Source organism: Pinus tabuliformis, chromosome 8 (genome assembly GCF_031772625.1).
Source record: "Pinus tabuliformis cultivar Carrire ecotype Pingquan chromosome 8, CPIR1, whole genome shotgun sequence".
NCBI classification, from domain to species: Eukaryota; Viridiplantae; Streptophyta; class Pinopsida; order Pinales; family Pinaceae; genus Pinus; species Pinus tabuliformis.
The window spans coordinates 2,032,578,478-2,032,601,701 of NC_142294.1; the positions used below are offsets into that span (position 1 = coordinate 2,032,578,478).

At 39.0% G+C, this 23,224-nt stretch overlaps 1 pseudogene; it reads right to left on the reverse strand.

The window, feature by feature from the left end:
* Positions 1-3,196: 3,196 nt before the first annotated feature.
* On the reverse strand, positions 3,197-4,236 carry LOC149244595 (putative sugar phosphate/phosphate translocator At1g12500 pseudogene; annotated as a pseudogene).
* Between the last annotated feature and the right edge of the window lie 18,988 nt (positions 4,237-23,224).

Consider the following 23,224-nt stretch of genomic DNA (forward strand, 5'->3'; position numbering starts at 1 on the left):
TGTTGGTACCCTAAATTGCCCTATTTTCTACCCCATTTCCATCAAAATCAACCTCTGTTTTATCTCAATAAAAGACCCTTCTTTCGTGCACTAGTACAAGATAGTTACCCATTCCTGCACATGCTCATATTTTATATTAAGATTTATTACAATACTTTATTAATCATTTTATATGGATTTCATGCCTATTTACATATCTCTTGTAACTCATATTAATTTCCTAGAGTAATCATGGAACTTAGTATTAATTATGAATGAGTGTGACTAGTGCAGGTAGATTCCTGCACCGCCATGAAGACTATCCGAGATTTCCGAGAAGCCAAATCTTCCACGAGGATGGGTCTCGATCCTTGATTCCGAGTCTAGCTACTGATGAACTGAAGCAGGATAACAGGTGGCATGCAATCAGGCAATATTTTCCAAAGTTAGGCTACGGCCATGCATACTTCATGTGTATTATAACTGCTGGCCAAGTTTGTAATTTCGGTTTCTAAGTCTGTTTGGCCAGAAGGCATGAATGGCGGGCCCCAGTATTGTAGCAATAATGCTACAACTCCTGGAACTCCCTTCTTTAATTTTATCAACCCGGTAGTTCGTAACAAACTTGGAAGCGACGGTGCTGTATGCACAAGTACTAGCTCTTGCCGCAGCTGTCACTTGGTCAGCTGGCACAAGTCCTCTAGGAGCTTAAGCCAACTTCTATGAGCTCTTAGAAGAAGCTTTTTAATTGATGGATGAAAGCTAACTCGAAGGAAGCTAATCTAATTGCGAAAAGAAAATGAAAGCCAAAAAGGAACGCAAACCCTAGCAAACCCTAATTCTACCAGCTAGTCCTACTGACGCAAAGGAGAGCATGAAAACTACTGAAAGAGATGCCATTACTTCTAGGAAGGTAAAATGCATGTGTCTAAGTTATCACTATCTGAAGAAAACATCTTTTTGTATTTTTGATTAAGTTATTAGAATTATCATGCATGTGCTTTTAACTAGGTTTTCACTGTGCAGAGGTGGATCAAGGAGGAGAAGCGCTTGGGAAAGGTTGGGAAGGTTCAGAGAGGGTCTAAAGGGTCCCTAACACCCTTGTAGAGAGTCTCACCAAGTTTGGATGCCAAGAAACCGTGTTTATGAGCTTCTACAGGAAGTCTGCAGGGGTTCTATAGGATGTTCAGGATTTCTACAAGATGTTCTGTAATTCTTCTACAGGATGTTTCAAAATGGGATTTTGGAGCATGGATGGAGGGAAAAAGATGGAGGAATGAGTATGGAGGTGAAATATGGGTGTGAATAGGCCTAGGACTTGGTGGATGAGGCTAAGGAGCGATTGGATTTGTTCAAGGATGGAGGAAGCGATGATGCACAAGAATGTAGGAATTAGGGCAAGGTGGGGAAAGTATGGAAAATGAAGGGTAAGAATCATGGACTAAGGGTTGGAGAAGATTATCTGATGGATTATGGGTAGATAGAGAAGGATAACAGGTGCTCTGCAAGTGGTGTTTCCAATTGAACCAACAAAGACATGCAAGAAAACAAAGATCTAGTTATGCTACCCTAATATGATCTAGCTAACACTAACAAGAATGGACAGCAGCTTTATTTGCAAGGAAACCATGTATATTAACTGTGCAATGAAGCATTCAAAGATCTGAACATGTAACCAACTTCTGCAAATGAAAACCAAACACTAATGATTGCATGGCAAAGCAAAGTCAGTGCTTTTGTGGGCAACAAAGTCATCCTAGTCACAGCTCCTGATCCCACTAAGGGAGAGGTGAAACCACAGATGTTTGTTGGCCCTTTTCTTGAAGCTTTTTCTGTTAACAACCTATCAACTAAATCTGAGCATGAAAAGCTATTTTACACATAAAAAAACAAACTAAATAACAAAACAAGAGTTAGATCTAAATAGCAGATTTTATTCTAAGAATGCAGCAAAAACACATAAAGATAATCAAAGGAGGTATTGGGCACTTGAGATGGGCCCAACCCCAAGAGCTACAGCCTCCTAAGAGAGATTTAGAGCTGGTGCAAAGCTGGATTCATCTTTATTGATCAAGAAATGAAGAGTTACATCAAAACTGTCCACAAGGAGAACTTGAAAATGAGTTGACAGCAAAACTAATCTATTGCCTAAAAATCGAGCTACAAAATGACTACAACAAGACTATGAAATGACTAACTACTAGCTACAAAATGACTAGCCACTAGCTAACATCCACTGGCTAACCAAAATGAGGCCCTAAGACTTCTTATTTATACAAATTGAGGACCCAACAGTCCTCCTAAACTTTAGGGACTCGGCTGCCCAAAACATGGAGTTAACAGCAGTCCTACTTGACTTGCTTGGTTGCCCTTGTGCTGATTGATTTGGTGGCCCTTGAACTCCGAGCTGATGGTGGAGAATTTGAGGTAAGGGCCCATAAATGAAGGGGACACCTTCCTACAAATCCTCTCCCTTGTCTTCCCACGAATTTGGCTGCCAAGTGCTCATTAAGACCTTCAATTTTGTCTCCAAATTGACCAAAAAGGCTACACAAAGCACCCATTAGACTTGTTGGCATAATGACTAACCAAATTCACTCTATTAACATAAATATAATCAAAAACATGCAATAAACTAATGAGAATGGTGGATTAAGTCAGCTTAGTAGGTTGAATGAGCCCAAATAATTATCCATTTCCGGGGCTCATCATCACCCCCCTACTGAAAGTGTTGCTCATCCTCTGAGCAACCAATCTCTCTTTCCTCGTCTTTGATAGCCCTGGTGGCTTCTTTGGCTAACATCTCGGCCGATTCCTCCTTTGGCTTCCCTCTTTTCAAACTTCCTATAGAAACAGTTCGCTGGCTTCCTGTAGAAACAGTCCTCTGTCTTCCTGTAGAAACAGTCTGCTAACTTTCTGTAGAACCAATCTGATTTTTCTTGCTTGGCTGGGGGTGCCTTCTCCTTGAACTGTGATGTGGCTGCCTTGGGTGTGTCCCTACTTGTTTGGCCTTTTTCAGTCTTCTCTGCTCGTGCTTGCAACCGCTTCTCCCTTGGCATTTTTGTTATTTTACCACCCCCTGCTTTGGCCTCAACAGGTTGTCCTTTTCCCTCATTCCTCTTCCTGTCATGAAACCATGCTTCTTTTCTTCTTCCCACTGCCTGCTGCTTTTCCTAGTGAATTCTCAGCCTTGTTATGAGTGTGCAAGTATATGCAATCATATGGAAGAAATGGTGGCCTTGGCATTTCCTAAAACCTGCAACGTGAGGGCACTCGTATGTTTTGTAACAAGGAAGTTGGTTAAATTCACAAGATAAGCCATGGTCATGTTTCCAAGCAACAGGAATATGATAAAGGTGTTTTCTCTGGCTTTTTCAATAGCAATAGCTAATACATTACCCTCCACAAAAAGAGTAACAGGGAGCAATAACAGCGCAGCAATTGGTGCCATGTACATGAGCAAATTCATAGAGTGAAGCTTCTCTGCCTCAGAGGTAAGCAGGAGCCCCTGAACAACTGACTTCAATGCTCTGGCAGCAGTTGATCCTAGGCAAACCAAAAAGCCAAAAAGGTGGAATGATGGCTCACTGTTGCTTGCAATAACAATGCCAAATACCACAGGTACCAAGGCCATATAAACCACAGAAGACTCCCTCTTACATGTTACTATAAATGCAAAATATTGCTGTGAAGAAGGGAGTTGTTGCCCCAATAGCTTGATTGAAGGAGACTGGCAAATAGCGCAGAGAAATATTGCCACAAACAACCGAGAAGGAGAAAATGAAGCTCAGTGCCAATATCTCAAGAAACTGTCTCCTAGAGACGATGAACTGCATTGGTACAATTTCTAACCATGAAATTGCCAGAAAACCATAAAATGAACAGGCACACATGTGCAACATTGTGAGGAATATTGGGTATCTGCATCCAAAAAAACTAAGTAGGCATTTGTTAAGCAATAGCACACCAATATTGGAAGAGTACCAAGCTGCAATAATGAGAGCTGTTGTAATAGTCTGGGACACAGGAAATGCACCATATTTTCCTTCTCCTGTTGGAGTTGGAGGTATGTCAATAACTTCTTGTTCAAGCTTTGGATTACTGCCCCGCCTCGTCCATGTTTGTGTTTCGGCCATAGCTGAAGAGGGCTTGAAAAATCAGATCTGATCAATATTCGGAAGACCCAATTGGTTTCCAGACCTGAGCATCGTCTGGGTACTTGTCTATACTGTGTAGGACTCAGATGGACCCAAAACAGATGTGGATGTCTCGTTATTATAAGCCTCTGCACGATCTTGGTATGCGGAAGAATTTTGAACAGGCCAAAACAATCAGCGAAGGATGATAGGTTAATCATTTTGAGGAAGCAGAGGATGTATACTTCAGTTGAACATGATGCAAGTGCAAGTTAATAGCAGTCTATGAGTTTCGGCTGAGCGCTCATTAATTCTGCGTGATTTTTGGTGGAGTGAGGTGGCAAAAACGTGTGCTGGCCCATATGAACTGCTGTGCTATCATGAACTGCATGTCTTCTTCTATTTGTTAATCAATTGATGCCCTGTGCACTGAAGTTCAACAAATCTTCCATTGCCTGTGTTTCTCATCTTCCACATGAATGACTATCCACGCATGCTGCGTGATTTTCTCGTGAGTGCTAGAGAACTGGGTGTCTTGCTACATTCATGGCTTAATTTCACCATTCCATTCGTTCATGCAATGCTTAGACTAGATTCATGCAATAGATGAACAAGGTTTAGTCACGTACCTGAAGTCAAACGGCTGCTTGTGAAGCTTTTTGCTACTGCATGCTCATGTTCTGCTGCTGCATGCTTGGATCCTTTGGTTGCATGAGGGCTTGGATGATGATTTTTGGTTTCTTTTCCTTGTGCAGGTGTCCTCTGACCAGATCTAAGCTGCATGCATTTGTTTCCACGTTCAAATCTGCACCTTCAAGCTGCTACTGCTGCAATGTCACAAAACCAGAACTTGTTTTCGCCATTTCTCCCAAACGGTAAAGTGGATTGATCTGAAACTTGCTGAGCATGTTTCTATCATCATGATGCATCTCCCATAGCAAAATCGTGATCAATGGATGCACGGATTTCGAGAAAAATGGAAAATGGCTGAAGATTTCAGAGATCGATTTCTCGGAAACCGTGCATCAGAATCGGCTGAAACTGCTTGGGTAGGTTACTATCACTCACATGCATATCCCCATGAAACAAGTTTTGAAACGGATGCACGGATATGGAGAAAATGCAAAAATGGCTGATGGTGATGGAGGCTGATTTCTTGGAAACCGTGCACCGGAACGGCATGAAACTGCTCAGGCATGTTTTCATCACCCTTGTACAATTCCCCATAAAATGGTTTGTCAAATGGATGCATGGTTTTCAAGTTATGGCAAAAACAAATTTTGTTCTATGTGTTTTTGCTTCAAGGCAGTTTGCATTTTTGTTGCATGGTATGAAAAAACTGAATTTTGGCTGTGATGCAGGTATGGAGATGATGGAGGAGGAGTTGGAAGATTGCATGAGGACTTCTGAACCCTTGAGGAAGATACCATGTTCGCCAAACCACTTTTTGAAATCCATGTCTAGTTTCCCACAATTTCTACAGGAAGTTCCTGTAGAAGCACAATGAGAAGCACAATGAGGTGGAAAAAATGATGGAGAAAGGCAAGGGATGGACACACAAGTGCTTGTAGGCCTAATCAACAGATTCCCACCATCAGATTCCACTTTAGACTTGAATTTGGTTCGTCCAAAAGTTCTACAGGATGTTTCCTGTAGAAATACAGAGCTTCCTGTAGAAGGCACAAGAAAAATTCCTTTAACCTTGATTTGAGTGCTCCTCCTGTCATGAAACGTCCTTCTTGCAACCTGCAATTAGCCAATGGAATTAGTTTTATTTTTCTTTTTCTTTTTCTCTTTTGTTTTTTTTTTTTGAAAAACAACTAGGGAGCCTAATGGAGGTTTTCACCCTAATTGCCTGCCTTAGGCGCCTCCAAGGGAGGTTTTCACCCAAAGATCTTATTGCCTTTTTATTTTCTCTTCTTTCCAACCCATTGACGGCCCCATGGAGGTTTTCAATCAATGAGCCAATCTAAGGCGCCTCCGAGGAGGTTTTCACCTTAGATTTTTATTTTCTTCTTATTTTCAGTTTTTTCTCTTTTTTTTTTTCTTTTTTTTTTCTACCCTACCCTACTTGAAAAATAAAATTCTTTTCAGGTATAAGAATACTTCCAATGGAGCCATGTGCACGTCGCGATTAGAGAAAAAATGATGTGAAGGCTCGAAATGCATGCTTGGACAACTATCCGGACTTTAGAGACCAAATGATCTGACTTTGAAGGGATCAAACATAGCTGAGGAAGAGAGTACCGCTACAACTTAGTCACCTTCTGAAACCATATCTCAATATAGCTTTGATATCCTTGGTCCTTTTGCTGATCTGGATCATTCTTCATGTCACCTTCTATCATGACTTTCTCATCTTCCTCCTTTTGCTGATCTTTCTCTTGAATACATGGAAGATTTGATGGTAACCATGAGGAAACTCTCTCGATCTTTGATTCTGATCTATTCTCTTCATCAAGTGCAGCCCATGGTTCTTTGATCTCCTCTTTTGAATCTTGTTTTTCCGGATGTGGTCCTTCAATGCTTTCAAGATAATCTCTTTGTTGCAATGCTTTTCCTGAGCTATGGTGAAGATCATTGAGCTCAAGAGGAGTCATTTGGATATGTTGTGCCTCAGCGTTGTAATGGAGTTGAGCTACTCCAATGTGTGGATTTGGAAATGGTGGTATGGGTAGTTGAGTGGAAGTGTGAAATTGAGATGGAGATGGATGGCATTGTGGTTGGGTAGGCATTTGGGGTTGCCTTGGTGGAGGAGGAGGCGATGGTTGTGGATGAGCAGGTGGTGGAGGAAAATGAGCGGGATGAGAGTTGTACTGGGGCCTCCACTCCTGATAAGGTGCATTCCACTGAGGCTGTGGCTGAGCATAAGAGTGAAACGAATGAGCAACTGGTTGGGCATAATATGGATCTGTGAAGGAACAAGGAGAATATGACCAAGGAGGAGGTGTAGACCAGGAAGGATGAGCAGGGGGATCCCAAGAAGGCATGAAAGTGGCTTGATAGGGGTCATAATAGGTCTCGGATGTCCCTTGCACTTCCTGCTGGTAATATTTAGGTCCAGGCGGCTTCCTTTGGTTCATATGATAGAGTGATTGAGTGGCTCCTTTGGCTCTCTAATATGCAACTGTAAGTCTAGGCAAGGAAGGGCACTGATTTGTAGGATGGTATTCTTCACAGATGAAACACACTTCTAGGGAGTGCATTGGACATTCGTTCCTAGGATGCTTTCTAGTGCACCTAGGACAAAAGATGACCAAAGCCCTCTTGGATTCCTCTTGCTTCTTTTGCGTCCGCAAGGTATCCAGTTGCATGGCAAGAAACTGCCTCATATCACTCTTGAAATCTTCCAGCTGATTTGCAAATTCGTGTTGGGACAAGGTAATGCTCCCAACATTCCTGCTTGTAGCCATTTGCTCCAGAGGAATGGTTTCTTCTTCTTCTCCCCTAGAGGTTCTTCAGATATGTCTTGATGTCCACCCAGGGGTTCTTCTTAGTCACAGCCATCGAAGAAGAGAGAAGATTGGCTGTGTGAAGCAAAGGGGGGGTGTTGTGAAAATATTTTTCTAACTTATCTCTACTCCTACCAAGCATGAAAGGAAATCTTTTTGGTTGATTTTTGTATTTTTCTTCTTGTACCTGCAAAAACTAAAATAGATTGAACTGCAACTAACTATCTTGCTGAAATGAAAATGCGGAATTGAAATGAAAGCAGGAAAGGACTAATCTATTTTGCTCAAATGAAATTGCAGGAATGAAATGCTAAGCTACGCTTGCGGAATTGAAATGCTAATCTACTTCTGCATAAACGAAATTGCATAATGGAAATGAAATAAACTACTTAGCAGAAGGTTGTAGTGGAAAATAGAAGAAAAGCGACAATCACCAATACTCTGACGCTTCCCCGGCAACGGCGCCAAAAAGATGGCGAGCCCCAGTATTGTAGCAATAATGCTACAACTCCTGGAACTCCCTTCTTTAATTTTATCAACCCGGTAGTTCGTAACAAACTTGGAAGCGACGGTGCTGTATGCACAAGTACTAGCTCTTGCTGCAGCTGTCACTTGGTCAGCTGGCACAAGTCCGCTAGGAGCTTAAGCCAACTTCTATAAGCTCTTAGAAGAAGCTTTTTAATTTATGGATGAAAGATAACTCGAAGGAAGCTAATCTAATTGCGAAAATAAAATGAAAGCCAAAAAGGAACGCAAACCCTAGCAAACCCTAATTCTACCAGCTAGTCCTACTGACGCAAAGGAGAGCATGAAAACTACTGAAAGAGATGCCATTACTTCTAGGAAGGTAAAATGCATGTGTCTAAGTTATCACTATCTGAAGAAAACATCTTTTTGTATTTTTGATTAAGTTATTAGAATTATCATGCATGTGCTTTTAACTAGCTTTTCACTGTGCAGAGGTGGATCAAGGACGAGAAGCGCTTGGGAAAGGTTGGGAAGGTTCAGAGAGGGTCTAAAGGGTCCCTAACACCCTTGCAGAGAGTCTCACCAAGTTTGGCTACCAAGAAACCGTGTTTATGAGCTTCTACAGGAAGTCTGCAGGGGTTCTACAGGATGTTCAGGATTTCTACAGGATGTTCTGTAATTCTTCTATAGGATGTTTCAAAATGGGATTTTGGAGCATGGATGGAGGGAAAAAGATGGGGGAATGAGTATGGAGGTGAAATATGAGTGTGAAGAGGCCTAGGACTTGGTGGATGAGGCTAAGGAGCGATTGGATTTGTTCAAGGATGGAGGAAGCGATGATGCACAAGAATGTAGGAATTAGGGCAAGGTGGGGAAAGTATGGAAAATGAAGGGTGCGAATCATGGACTAAGGGTTGGAGTAGATTATCTGATGGATTATGGGTAGATAGAGAAGGATAAAAGGTGCTCTGCAAGTGGTGTTTCCAATTGAACCAACAAAGACATGCAAGAAAACAAAGATCTAGTTATGCTACCCTAATATGATCTAGCTAACACTAACAAGAATGGAAAACAGCTTTATTTGCAAGGAAACCATGTATATTAACTGTGCAATGAAGCATTCAAATATCTGAACATGTAACCAACTTCTGCAAATGAAAACCAAACACTAATGATTGCATGGCAAAGCAAAGTCAGTGCTTTTGTGGGCAACAAAGTCATCCTAGTCACAGCTCCTGATCCCACTAAGGGAGAGGTGAAACCACAGATGTTTGTTGGCCCTTTTCTTGAAGCTTTTTCTGTTAACAACCTATCAACTAAATCTAAGCATGAAAAGCTATTTTACACATAAAAAAATAAACTAAATAACAAAACAAGAGTTAGATCTAAATAGCAGATTTTATTCTAAGAATGCAGCAAAAACACATAAAGATAATCAAAGGAGGTATTGGGCGCTTGAGATGGGCCCAACCCCAAGAGCTACAGCCTCCTAAGAGAGATTTAGAGCTGGTGCAAAGCTGGATTCATCTTTATTGATCAAGAAATAAAGAGTTACATCAAAACTGTCCACAAGGAGAACTTGAAAATGAGCTGACAGCAAAACTAATCTATTGCCTAAAAATCGAGCTACAAAATGACTACAACAAGACTATGAAATGACTAACTACTAGCTACAAAATGACTAGCCACTAGCTAACATCCACTGGCTAACCAAAATGAGGCCCTAAGCCTTCTTATTTATACAAATTGAGGACCCAACAGTCCTCCTAAACTTTAGGGACTCGGCTGCCCAAAACTTGGAGTTAACAGCAGTCCTACTTGACTTGCTTGGCTGCCCTTGTGCTGATTGATTTGGTGGCCCTTGAACTCCGAACTGATGGTGGAGAATTTGAGGTAAGGGCCCATAAATGAAGGGGACACCTTCCTACAAATCCTCTCCCTTGTCTTCCCACGAATTTGGCTGCCAAGTGCTCATTAAGACCTTCAATTTTGTCTCCAAATTGACCAAAAAGGCTACACAAAGCACCCATTAGACTTGTTGGAATAATGACTAACCAAATTCACTCTATTAACATAAATATAATAAAAAACATGCAATAAACTAATGAGAATGGTGGATTAATTCAAATTAGGAGGTTGAATGAGCCCAAATAATTGTCCATTTTCGGGGATCATCAATGAACAAGAAATGTCTGTAATTAGTGAAAACGCTAGAGCCGAAAGGATATATAAGATAAAGATTATAGGTAGGAGGAGGCTAGGCAGCGAACCATCGATTGTATTTTTGTTTTATGTAATCTGGTTATCGCCTCATCTCTGGGGTTGGACTACTCTATTATGTATATTTTCCGAATCAAGTAATACAAGAGAGCTGCCATGATTTTCATACACAACATCTAATTTGTCTTTGATGTATATTTGAAGTGCTGATCTTTTTCGTTCCTTAGAAGGGGAACGAGCTGGTTGGATAGGGCCCAGCCAACCCAACTCGTTTACCCCTCTCGATTTCGTTATTCAGGAAGATGGTGTGGATATTTCTTTTGCAGTTGTGTGATGTTATAGTTTTAATTATTATTTTTTTAAGTTTTGATTTAAATTATCTTTTGTAGCTAACATGTGAAACGGATCCGTGGTTTGAGAGTTAGTTGTGTTTACTTTGTTTATGAAATATCTTTCTTGCATTTCCTTTACTCTCAATCTCTATTTTAACTCATTTTTTATCAGATCATGCAAGCAACTCTTTCCTGCACCAGTGCATGCTATTGCCTGCACTTTGGTTTAATCATTCGTTTGCAGCGAACAGTGAATCACTTCTCTGCATATTATTTCTAGTTATTTCGCAAGTAAATGAATCTTTAGAGGATCTGGAAGAAGTTGCATAAAATTACCATAAATATATTATACTTGCAAAGAACATAAGAATTTTGAATGAATTACTAAAGTTAGTTAACACATGCAAAACACTTAGACTACTGTCTGATTCTTTTGAAGTGCTTTTATTTCATGAAGTTTATTTCCTTTGCAAGGTTTAATGAATTGAAGCATTTCATTTTTCACAGATAATTTACTTCATAATTTCATTTACAGTTGCAATTCTTTTTCAGCACATCTTTCAGTCCTTTCGAAAGTAATTTGGAAACTGTGTGAAGGAAGCTCTGCCTCGGTGCAAGAGCTGGTCTCTTGTCACAGAAATAGAGTGCTCTAAGCCCTTAGGCTTAGAGCAACTTCACTAAGACATAAGTCTTTAGTAAGGAAGGCCACATATACTTTTGCATAGAGATACTATACCTGCACTAGTGCAAGCAGATTGCAACAGTGCAAGGACAAGTTGTTTGTGTGGAAGGAAGATCAGAAGGAAGACCGAATTCTACAAGGGCCCACTTGTCAGACTGTTAGTCATCCATCTAAAGATGAACATAGCATTTCATTACAGCATTTAAGATTGTTTTCCATTGTGTGTAATTTCTTTACTTGATTTACATGCAAATTGTCTTTTACATCCCAGCACTAGAGTTGCTTTGGTGTCAATTACCTTTCCGATTGTTTTATGTCTGATTCTGCAAAGCATTTCCTTTAAGAAGTAGGATTAGAGATAGGAAAATTTCATACCATTTTTGGCATTTCCTGTGCTCCGTCTCTAAGTTTACGAAACCCTCAGGTTGACAATTAAGTGTTGAGGAGTTTGCTCAAGCGCAATTCCTGCACCCATCATTTTGGCGCCATTGCCAGGGAGGCGATTTGAATTGGTAAGAATTTTCCATTTTTGCAATACGGGTAAGTATGCTATTCTTTTTTCCCTACAGTGTGCTTCTATTGTTTGAAGGAATCTATAGGTGCCGATTTATTTTTTGAAAATTGCAGTTTTTATTTGAATTTCGTTTTGTCATTTTTTGAAATCAATGCCTAAAAGAGGTAGGGGTGCGAAGCCCACTAGGGGCCAAAGAAACACTGAAAAATCTGAAACCAAAACTCATATTGGGCCTTCTTTTGTAGGCAAAAATTCCAAACAAACTCAAACTCATCACGCAGGAACAATCCACCTAGGCCCTGGTAGCAGTGGTTCAGGTGTGACACAACCCATAAAGGGGAAGAAGGGGACTGTTGGAATCCATAGTCAGCCTTCTCAGCCTATTGAAAGCGGTTCGAGTGGAAGAACAACAATGGAAGATATGGAAGACCATGCAAAAGGAAGTGGTGAAAATCATGTAAATGAGGAACAATCCACTTTCGAATTCCCGATTGTGGATCTCGATACACAAGTACAAATGAAAAATATTTCACCATCAACTCTTCCTCATTTTTATGGTAAGGTACATGAAGACCCAGACTCTTTCTTATTTGAGTTTGATATTTTGTGTAGAATTTATGATTATTCATCTGATGCCCAGAAGTTAAAGTTGTTTCCTGCAACTCCCAAGGATGCAGCACTCCGTTGGTTCATGGGATTAGGAGGAAACACTATATCTTCAAGGGAGCAAATGAAGAGAGTGTTCTTGTCAAAATATCAGGAATATTGTAAAACTAGAGATATTCAAGATGAAATCTTTACTATTGTGCAAAATGATGATGAGACTTTAGAGGACTACTTGGAGAGATTCATGTATATCCTTCAAAGGTCAAAGCACAAATTTGATCCAAGTACCATTAGAACCTTGTTCTTACGTGGGCTCACTGATGATGCTAGAAATAATTTAAATTTGTTAGGAAAAGGGGATATTGCTCAAAATACTTTTGATCAGATCTGTGACTTGTGCAGGAAATTCTCAAGGAACCAATATAGATCCGATAAAGGAATTCAGAATAAAAACATAAAAAACTGAATCTACTGATGCTATGATTATTGGATTAGAAAACAAAATGGACAATATGAAAATTGAAATAATGAATATTGTTAGTAAACAAATAGACTCTTTGAAGTTTCAGCAGAAACCTGTAGAAGAAAGCATCCTTTAAGAGAATGTCCTCTAGATATTAAAGAAACTAATAAATGTGCAATTTGTGCAGATAACCATGCTACGGATAAATGTCCCTCTATACCTAGGCTAAAAGTTGTATTTGAAGGGCGATATTCTGAAGCTGAATCGTTGCATGTTATGGGAGCACGAAGGAATTGGCCTTAGGTAAGTGCAGGTATGGTTCCTGAATCTCCACCACATTTTTTTGGTTATAATGCACATTCATATTCCTATCCTAACACTGGTCACTCTCAACATTGGTAGCATGGGAATCAATATCAATATGGACAACCCTCCCAATATCGGGAACAAGGATGGAGAGAGCCAAACCATTCACATCATCCATATAATTCCTATCATGTACCTATGCAATCATACCCTCCTACATATGCACCTTACCCAATGCCTCAACCATCATTACCTCAGTTGAGTCAACCTATGCCACCATTACCATTACCTCCACCGTTTTGACCTTCTCAGCTGCCTGCTCAACCTTTACCCAACCCCAATAATAAAGTGGTACAAATGATCCATTCTATGACCCTGCTTTCTTCATCCATATTTTAGACTATGCCAGTTGGAGTCAATGATATCCAATTGAGATCAGGGAAGGTAGTCACCTCAGAAAATCAAAAGCAGCCCATGGTGATTATCGATGAGAAAGGAGAGGAGGAAACTCCTGGCCATTCTGAAAAAGATGACACCATTCAGCCTATCCCTGTACATTCTGAGCCCTTGTCATCTTCTTCCAACCGACCTCCCTATCCAAAGAGGTTAGTTGTGGAGAAGAAAGACACCATTCCTGAGTCTAGCCTGGCCTCCGAGCTTAGGAACCTTTCTATAAGGGTACCTTTGCTCCAAGCTATCAAAGAGATCCCCATCTGTACAAAAATAATTAGGAAACTCTGCCTCAAGAAGCCAGGAAGGAGAATATTGGAACCCCAAACCATTCAATTTGTTGGTAGAGCAGCAGAGTTAATGACGGGATGTATGCACATGGAAAAATATACCGACCCCAGAAACCATGTTGTCTATGTTCAGATAGGTGATGTTCTTGTCTCCAATGTACTTATAGACCTAGGGGCAACCATTAATATTATGACCAAACAAACCATGGATCAACTTGGATTGGTCCATATTCATCCTACTCCCACATGCTTGAACTGGAAGATAGATCTAAAATCAAGCCGGAAGGAGTATTGAATGATGTGGTCGTTTCCCTAGATTCTTGGGAATATCCCACAAATTTCATTGTGCTTCAGTCAAAAATCTTGTGGGAGGGCATCCCCTGATCTTGGGGTGACGATGGCTTTCTATGGCCAATGCTTATATCAGATGTCATTCTGGTGATATGTATATTTCCCATGGAGATTCCAAAAAGAAAGTCACCTTATATCCACCCGCTAGATCCATTCAGGAGCTTCAAGACACTTTATGGTTAGACTACAGTAGTGATGAGGAGGCTTAGCCTGTTTCCTTGATACACCAGAATGCTGAGTCCTCACATGAGGGTGAGATTCAAGACTTCCTAAATAATGTAGACACCATGCCTAATTTCGAGTCATTGAGTCAGATTTTTAGTCTATATTTTTAGGAAGGATATGACTCTCTACCTCCATCATCACCATCTCTAGCGAAACCTTTGTGTACTCTTGAGCTTGACACTACTCTTGTTGAGATTAGTCCAAGTAAATCCTTGTATATCAGTTCAGACTTGGATCCTTCTCAATGAGAGCAGCGTGTGAATTTGTTGCGAAACCATCTTGATGCGTTTGCATGGGATTATGAAGATATGAAAGGCATCCCTCCTGAAACTTGTACACACCATATCTATATTCATGATGGAGCCCGACCTGTTCGACAACCCCAAAGGCAAATGAACCCAGCTCTAAGAGACGTTGTAAAGGAAGAATTACAAAAACTCTTAGATGCTGATTTTATCTATCCCATTTATGACAGCCAGTGGGTCTCTCCATTAGTATTAGTCCAAAAGAAATATGGGAGATGGCGCATTTGTATTGACTACAGAGAATTGAATAAAGCCACTCTCAAACATTACTTCCCCCTTCCTTTCATCGAGCAGGTAGCCTAAATTGCCCTATTTTCTACCCCATTTCCATCAAAATCAACCTCTATTTTATCTCAATAAAAGACCCTTCTTTCCTGCACTAGTACAAGATAGTTACCCATTCCTGCACATGCTCATATTTTATATTAAGATTTATTACAACACTTTATTAATCATTTTATATGGATTTCATGCCTATTTACATATCTCTTGTAACTCATATTAATTTCCTAGAGTAATCATGGAACTTAGTATTAATTATGAATGAGTGTGACTAGCACAGGTAGATTCCTACACCGCCACGAAGACTGTCCGAGATTTTCGAGAAGCCAAATCTTCCACGAGGACGAGTCTCGATCCTTGACTCCGAGTCTAGCTGCTAATGAACTGAAGCAGGATAACAGGTGGCGCACAATCAAGGAATATTTTCCAAAGTTAGGTTATGGCCAAGCGGAATTCATGTGTATTATAACTGCTGGCCAAGTTTGTAATTTTGGTTTCTAAGTCTGCTCGGCTGAAAGGCCTGAACAAGAAATGTCTGTAATTAGTGAAAACGGCTAGAGCCGAAAGGATATATAAGATATAGATTATAGGTAGGAGGAGGCTAGGCAGCGAACCATCGATTGTATTTTTGTTTTATGTAATCTGGTTATCACCTCAACTCTAGGGCTGGACTGCTATGTTATGTATATTTTACGAATCGAGTAATACAAGAGAACTGCCATGATTTGCATACACAACGTCTAATTTGTCTTTGATGTATATTTGAAGTGCTGAGCTTTTTCATTCCTTAGAAGGGGAACGAGCTGGTTGGCTAGGGCCCAGCCAACCCAGCTCGTTTACCCCTCTCGCTTTCTTTGTTTAGGAAGACGGTGTGGATATTTCTTTTGCAGCTGTGTGATGTTATAATTTTAATTATTATTTTTTAAGTTCTGATTTAAATTATCTTTTGTAGCTAACGTGTGAAACGGATCTGTGGTTTGAGAGTTAGTTGTGTTTACTTTGTTTACAGAATATCTTTCTTGCATTTCCTTTACTCTCAATCTCTGTTTTAACTCGTTTTTGATCGGATCATGCAAGGAACTCTTTCCTGCACCAGTGCATGTTGTTGCCTGCACCTTGGTTTAATCATTTGTTTGCAGTGAACAGTGAATCACTTCTCTGCATATTATTTCCAGTTATTTCGCAAGTGAATGAATCATTAACTTAGTAACTGTCTTCAGTATTAAAAGTACATCTTTAGAGGATTTGGAAGCAGTTGCATAAAATTACCATAAACATATTATACTTGCAAAGAACATAAGAATTTTGAATGGATTACTAAAGTTAGTTAACGCATGCAAAACAGTTAAACTATAGTCTGATTCTTTTGAAGTGCTTTTATTTCATGAAGTTTATTTCCTTTGCAAGGTTTAATGAATTGAAGAATTTCCTTTTTCACAGATAATTTACTTCAGAATTTCATTTATAGTTGCAATTCTTTTTCAGCACATCTTTTAGTCCTTTCAAAAGTAATTTGGAAACTGGGTGAAGGAAGCTCTGCCTTGGTGCAAGAGTTGGTCTCTTGTCACAGAAACAGAGTTCTCTAAGCCCTTAGGCTTATAGCACCTTCACTAAGACATAAGTCTTCAGTATGGAAGGCCACATATACTTTTTCACATAGATACTGTACCTGCACTAGTGCAAGCATATGGCAACAGTGCAAGGACAGGTTGTTTGTGTGGAAGGAAGATCAGAAGGAAGACAGAATTCTGCAAGGGCCCACTTTTCAGACTGTTAGCCATCCATCTGAAGATGAACATAGCATTTCATTACAACATTTAAGATTGTTTTCATTGTGTGGAATTTCTTTACTTGATTTACATGAAAATTGTCTTTTACATCCCAGCACTAGAGTTGCTTTGGTGTCAATTACCTTTCCAATTGTTTTCTGTTTGATTCTGCAAAGCATTTCCTTTAAGAAGTAGGATTAGAGATAGGAAAAGTTCATACCATTTCTGGCATTGCCTGTGCTTTGTCTCTAAGTTTACGAAACTCTCGGGTTGACAATTAAGTGTTGAGGAGTTTGCTCAAGCGCAATTCCTGCATCCAACAATAATCTTCTATTTATTATTAAGATAGAGACCTTTTTGGTTTGTTCCATTGTGTGCATTACAATTCTATATATATTTTTGAAGATAGAAAGATCTGGATATTTTAAAATATAATCCCTCTCTTATTAATTTGAAAGAAGTTTAGAGAAATCTTCTCAAACATAGGAAACTATCTTAACTACATGTTACTAATGCAAACAATTTCAATTACATATATTCTAGAATTTTATATAATCTCGAATTTCTAAAAACTTCTTAAACTAAGAAAATTATATTTTTAAGATAATCGTGAGATGCTCTTGCATCATACGTAAACATTATATTACATTCATTAGATTTCCTTGTAAATGGACCTTACTTAATCCAACATACACATGATTAGGTCTTATGTCAACATTGTCTTATTAGCCATATATGTTGGTGAATCGCTATTTTTATTGTTTCATTACTAAATCATACCTAGGCTAATGTTATGTCATATCCTTGATGGGAGAATGATATGATCAATAGCAAGGTGTTGTCACATGATTATGCAAGACTCAATTGAGAATGTATGCCCTTTGGGATAGTGTAAACCCCTGATTGATTCCATTCATCAACCCTCCTCAGTCATTTGCATCGAAGATAGAAATAAATCTATTTGTCCTCAAATTAGATTTTCAATATCAATAATAATTGTGAAGTAAAATAATGTGATTTTCAAATAAAATGATGCATCATACTCAATATATTATGACATAACATAGTATTAATCCACACTTGCAAAATTGATGAACAATATAGAATAATTTTTCAATTCATTTTACAAAAAATTCAATAAAAAAATTAAAAAGGTTGTAATTTTAAGTTATCAAATATTTTAAGAATTTATCAAAACACTAAATTAATTTTTATATTTAAAAATATAAATAAAACGTTACAACCTCACCAAAAATTAAAAATATTTTACTAAATTCAACGGAAAATGAAAAAACACCTCACTCAACTACCCCATCTAGGGTTTATCCCACTAGGCCATTCCGCGTGGGGTTTATCCCACTAAGCGACATCCGTGTAATCACGTGTCATGTCTATATCATGTCATTTCTTCTATATTTTAAAGGAAGCAATGATCGTTGTCACATGGGGCGGTGCATCGTACTCCGCCTATTAGGAGACACCCTACTACGACCCCACCCTTATATTACGCATCGAATATGTTTCTTCCCAAATTATTTTGAAAAAATATAAAATGTATCCTATAGTTAAAACTTAATTTCTGTATACACATTATAAAATTTGTACATTCTTATTTTTTCCTTTAAAAAAAATCCCAAGTCTTCTATGGAATGACGAATTACCTCACTAATGAGTAATGAAGTTACATTTAAACAATATTTTTCAACTACCTTATCCTATACTATTTAAATATTTAAATGATTTTCTAAATACATCAATAAACCTCCCAAAATTTATAATCTCTTTATTCGAAAAAAATTATCCGCCTTCACAACTCTTTTTACCATTCACTCTTTGATCTCTTCAAGGCTTCTATCACTTTTACTTGGCTGACCGAAAGTTACTTCCTAATCTAAGATCTGGAAAATTGGATTTCTGTAAACATTGTCTGTTTGGTAAACAAAGTAAACAAAAGTTTAAAACAGGCAAACATACTAGTAAAGGCATACTTGATTATATCCATTCAAATGTTTGGGGTCCAGCCCTACAGCGTCATATGGTGGTTCGTCTTATTTTGTATCATTCATTGATGACTTTTCTAGGAAGCTCTGGGTCTACATGTTGAAGCGAAAGTCTGATGTTTTTTCAGTTTTCAAGCAGTTTAGAGCATTGGTAGAAAACAACACTAGTAGAACTATAAAATGTTTAAGAACTGACAATGGTGGTGAGTTTTCCTCCAAGGAGTTTGACAGCTATTGCAAGGATGCAGGGATCGAGAGACATAAGACCACGGTTTATACTCCTCAGTAGAATGGAGTTGTTGAACGCATGAACAAGACTCTTCTAGAAAGAGCAAGGTGTATGCTGAGTAACGCCGGGTTGCAAAAGGAGTTGTGGACGGAAGCAGTGGCAACAACATGTTATGTGATAAACCGATCTCCATCAACGGAAATAGGCTGCAAGATTCCGCAAGAGGTATGGAAAGGACACCCTTGTGATATTCTAAACTCAGAGTGTTTGGTTGTGATGCATATGCTCTAGTTCCTAAACATCAGCGAACTAAATTAGATCCAAAATCGAAAAAATATGTCTTTGTTGGGTATGGTGATGGAACAAAGGGGTTTAGATTGTGGGATCCTACTACCCGCAAAATCATCATCAACAGAGATGTAAAGTTTGATGAATCCTCTCTTGTACAGTTAGATGTAAATAGTAGATTGAAACAGGATGATGTATCTGATTTCCAGCATATTCAGTTTGACAACATTTCTAATGATAGTGATAACGACCATAGTTCAGATTCTAGTCATGAACAGGTTTCAGAATCAGATTATGAACACGGTTCAGATAGAGGTCATGAACAGGTCTCAGATGGCGATCATGAAGAAGTTCCTACAGATGATAGACAGCCAATTGTGGAAGCACCAGAAACATTCTTAAGGAGGTCTATAAGGATCAAACGCCCTCCGAGAAGGTATGATGATCATGTTACTTCAGTTGCTTTGATCGCTAATGATGATGAACCTTTGTGTTATCAGGAAGCTGTAGAAGGTTCAAATAGTGACAAATGGAAAGCAGCCATGAAGGAAGAAATGATGGCCTTAGGTAAGAATGGTACGTGGGATCTGGTTGAACTTCCTAAAGGTAGGAAAACTGTGGGATGCAAGTGGGTGTTCAAGGTGAAACGGGGCGTGAATGATACGGAAGACAGGTACAAAGCGAGACTGGTTGCAAAAGGGTTTTCTCAGAAAGCTGGCATAGACTTTCATGAGATATTTTCACTAGTGGTTAAAATTGTTTCAATTAGACTTATGTTAGCATTAATGGCTTTGCTTGATTTAGAGTTGCAGCAGTTAGATGTTAAGACTGCATTTCTACATGGTGATTTAGATGAGGAAATATATATGGAACAACCGGAAGGGTTTGTTCACCATCGCAATGAGAAATTTGTCTGCAGGCTCAAGAAGTCATTATATGGCCTGAAGCAGTCACCTCGGCAATGGTATAAGAAGTTTGATTCTTTCATGTTGAGTCAGAAATATGTTAGAAGTGAATATGATCATTGTGTTTATTTCAAACAGTTGAATAATGACATATTCATTATCTTGGTATTGTATGTTGACGATATGTTTTTAGCAAGCAAAAGCATAGTAGAAATCAACAGGTTGAAGGCTCAAATGGCAAGGACGTTTGATATGAAAGATCTAGGAGCGGCAAGACAGATTTTGGGCATGGAGATTTTCAGAGACAGGAGTAATGGTAAGCTGCGGCTATCACAACAAAAGTATGTTGAGAAAATACTTTTGAGGTTTGGTATGAATAATGTGAAGCCTGTGTCAATCCCTTTAGCTTCCCATTTTAAGCTTTCTTCGAGTTTATGTCCTAATACAGATGAAGAAAAGGATTATATGTCTCAAATTACGTATGCCAATGTAGTAGGATGTTTAATGTATGCGATGGTTTGTACTCGACCAGATATTTCACATGCAGTTGGGGTTGTCAGCAGGTACATGGCAAATCCGGGTAAAGAATGCTGGTCAGCAATGAAATGGGTGCTTCAGTATTTGAGAGGCACAAGTAGTTATTGTATTTCTTACAATAAGAGTAGTGAATTTGTTTGCGGGTATGTTGATTCCGATTTTGCAGGTGATTTGGATAAGAGAAGGTCAACTTCAGGGTACGTCTTTACTCTTGCAGGTGGAGCTATCAGCTGGATGTCAAAGCTACAGAATATTGTTGCTTTGTCCACTACTGAAGCAGAATACATTGCTGCTTCTCATGCTTGCAAAGAGGCGGTTTGGTTGAAAGGTTTGCTTGGTGAGTTTGGTAGGTTACAGGACAACATCAGGTTACTTTGTGACAGTCAAAGTGCAATACATTTGGCTAAGAATCCGGCCTATCATAGTAAATCAAAGCATATTCCAATCAAATACCATTTTGTAAGACAGGTTATCACTGAAAGGGGAGTCTCTCTTGAAAAGGTGCATACAAAGGAGAACTGTGCAGACATGTTCACGAAACCAGTTTTGTTAGAGAAGCTACGCTGGTATTTAGCTTCTCTTGGCTTGCAGAAAAGATAAAATAATAATAACAGGGCATCAGGCGAATTGTTGTCAAGGTGGAGATTGTTGAGATTTTCTGTTTAGGATGAAATAGGCAAAAATCTCTGAAGGTGACAACAATAGGAATTTCAGTTCCTAGATTAGCTCGAGTTTGTTGGGAGGGAGTTAATGCCTCCTATATTTGATGTGAGGGAATTAATGAGGCTGTTAGATTCTCTATGCTATATAACAGGAAACCATTCGGATGGTTTGCTGTGAGTGTGAGATTTTTGTGAGGCTTTCATGATGTAATCTCCTGATTTGATTAATAAACTCCTGATGCCTATGTTTGGTGGACGTAGCCCAGATTGGTTGGGTGAACCACGTTAAAAATTGTCTCCTATGTGCTTGATTGTTCTGCTGTGTTAATTTTGTGTTTATTTAATTTTGTTGTGCACCTGAAACAACAAACTACACAAACAACCACGTTGATTGTGAATAATTGTAAACCCAAAACGAATAGACATAATTTTGCTTCTCAACATAATGATACAGTATGATGCATGTGGACTATAACTCCCTTAAACAAAGTCATTCATTGTCCTTTGCGGTTTATAAATGACTGATTCACAGTTCTCCTTGGAAACATTTTACATTTATCTCATCTCGTAATTAGTGTTTTGATTTTTTTTTTATGGTAATTTAGGTAAATTTGATTCAGTCAAGTTATCAGTGATTTTCAAACTCTAGGTTTATGACAACTCATGTTATTGACCCATGGTATTTATATGCAATATAACATATTTAAAGGTAGAAACACTTGAGTAAATTTTCCCTTGGGGCCATCAGGATCCCAAGCAACAATGTTTTTAGACACCACCTCTTCTCTTGGTTTGGCGATCTTAACAGATTAACTGACCAAATTTTCAACTCATCTTTGTTTCCATTTGATCCTATCCCTTCCCATTTGTAAGACATAGTAGCTATGGAGACAACTGCCACAAGTGTCGCCAACATACCACGATTTTATAATCACAAGGGTTCTGATGTCAAGAAGACTCTGGCTAGCCTCATCTACCATCACCTCAAATCTTGTGGGCTACACATTTTTCTCGATGAAAATGATTTCCACACCAGAGATGAGCTCACTCCTGCAATCCTCGGAGCCATTAAGAGTGTGTCAGTTCATATTGCCATTTTTAGTAAGTGTTATGCTAAATCACAATTGGTATTTTGAGATGCAATAGGAAGACCATTCATGTGTTTTATGGTGTTGAGCCTACAAACCTTCGTTACATTGACAAGAGTGGATGTTATAGAAAATGTTGAAATATAATAATTTCCATTGTTAACTAGAGTGAGCAATTAGTTGCATGTTAATTTTGATGGGATATGTTGTAGCTAAATCTAGCACCCTATGGCACAAGTGCTCTGAGAGATAGAGAAAGCTTCCTAGAGACAGCCTCTAGGTTGATTGTAGACCAGTGCCTATGACATATTAAATACAGGAGTGCATGAAATATTATATGTGAGGGGTTATCAACACTCCAATTGTCATGTGAAAAGGTAATAGGAGGGGCTTGGTTCAATAAGCCTTCATTAAGGTCGACTGAAGCCAATACAGGGATTCAAATGAGGGGGTATATCGAGACAATATTAAAAGAGAAATGTCTTCTCCTGGTGACCGACACAGAACAATGAGACAACTTTAAAACTGAAGTTGGAGTAGTGGTGGAGAGGAGGAAAAGGAGGGAAACATATGCAGAGGGCTGTAAATGAACAGAATCCTTAGCAATAATATTCTAGCAGAAATATGGAAGAGAAAGGAAGGTGAAATGGAAGAAATAGCTGATCATTTGTTGGGCGCGGGATCC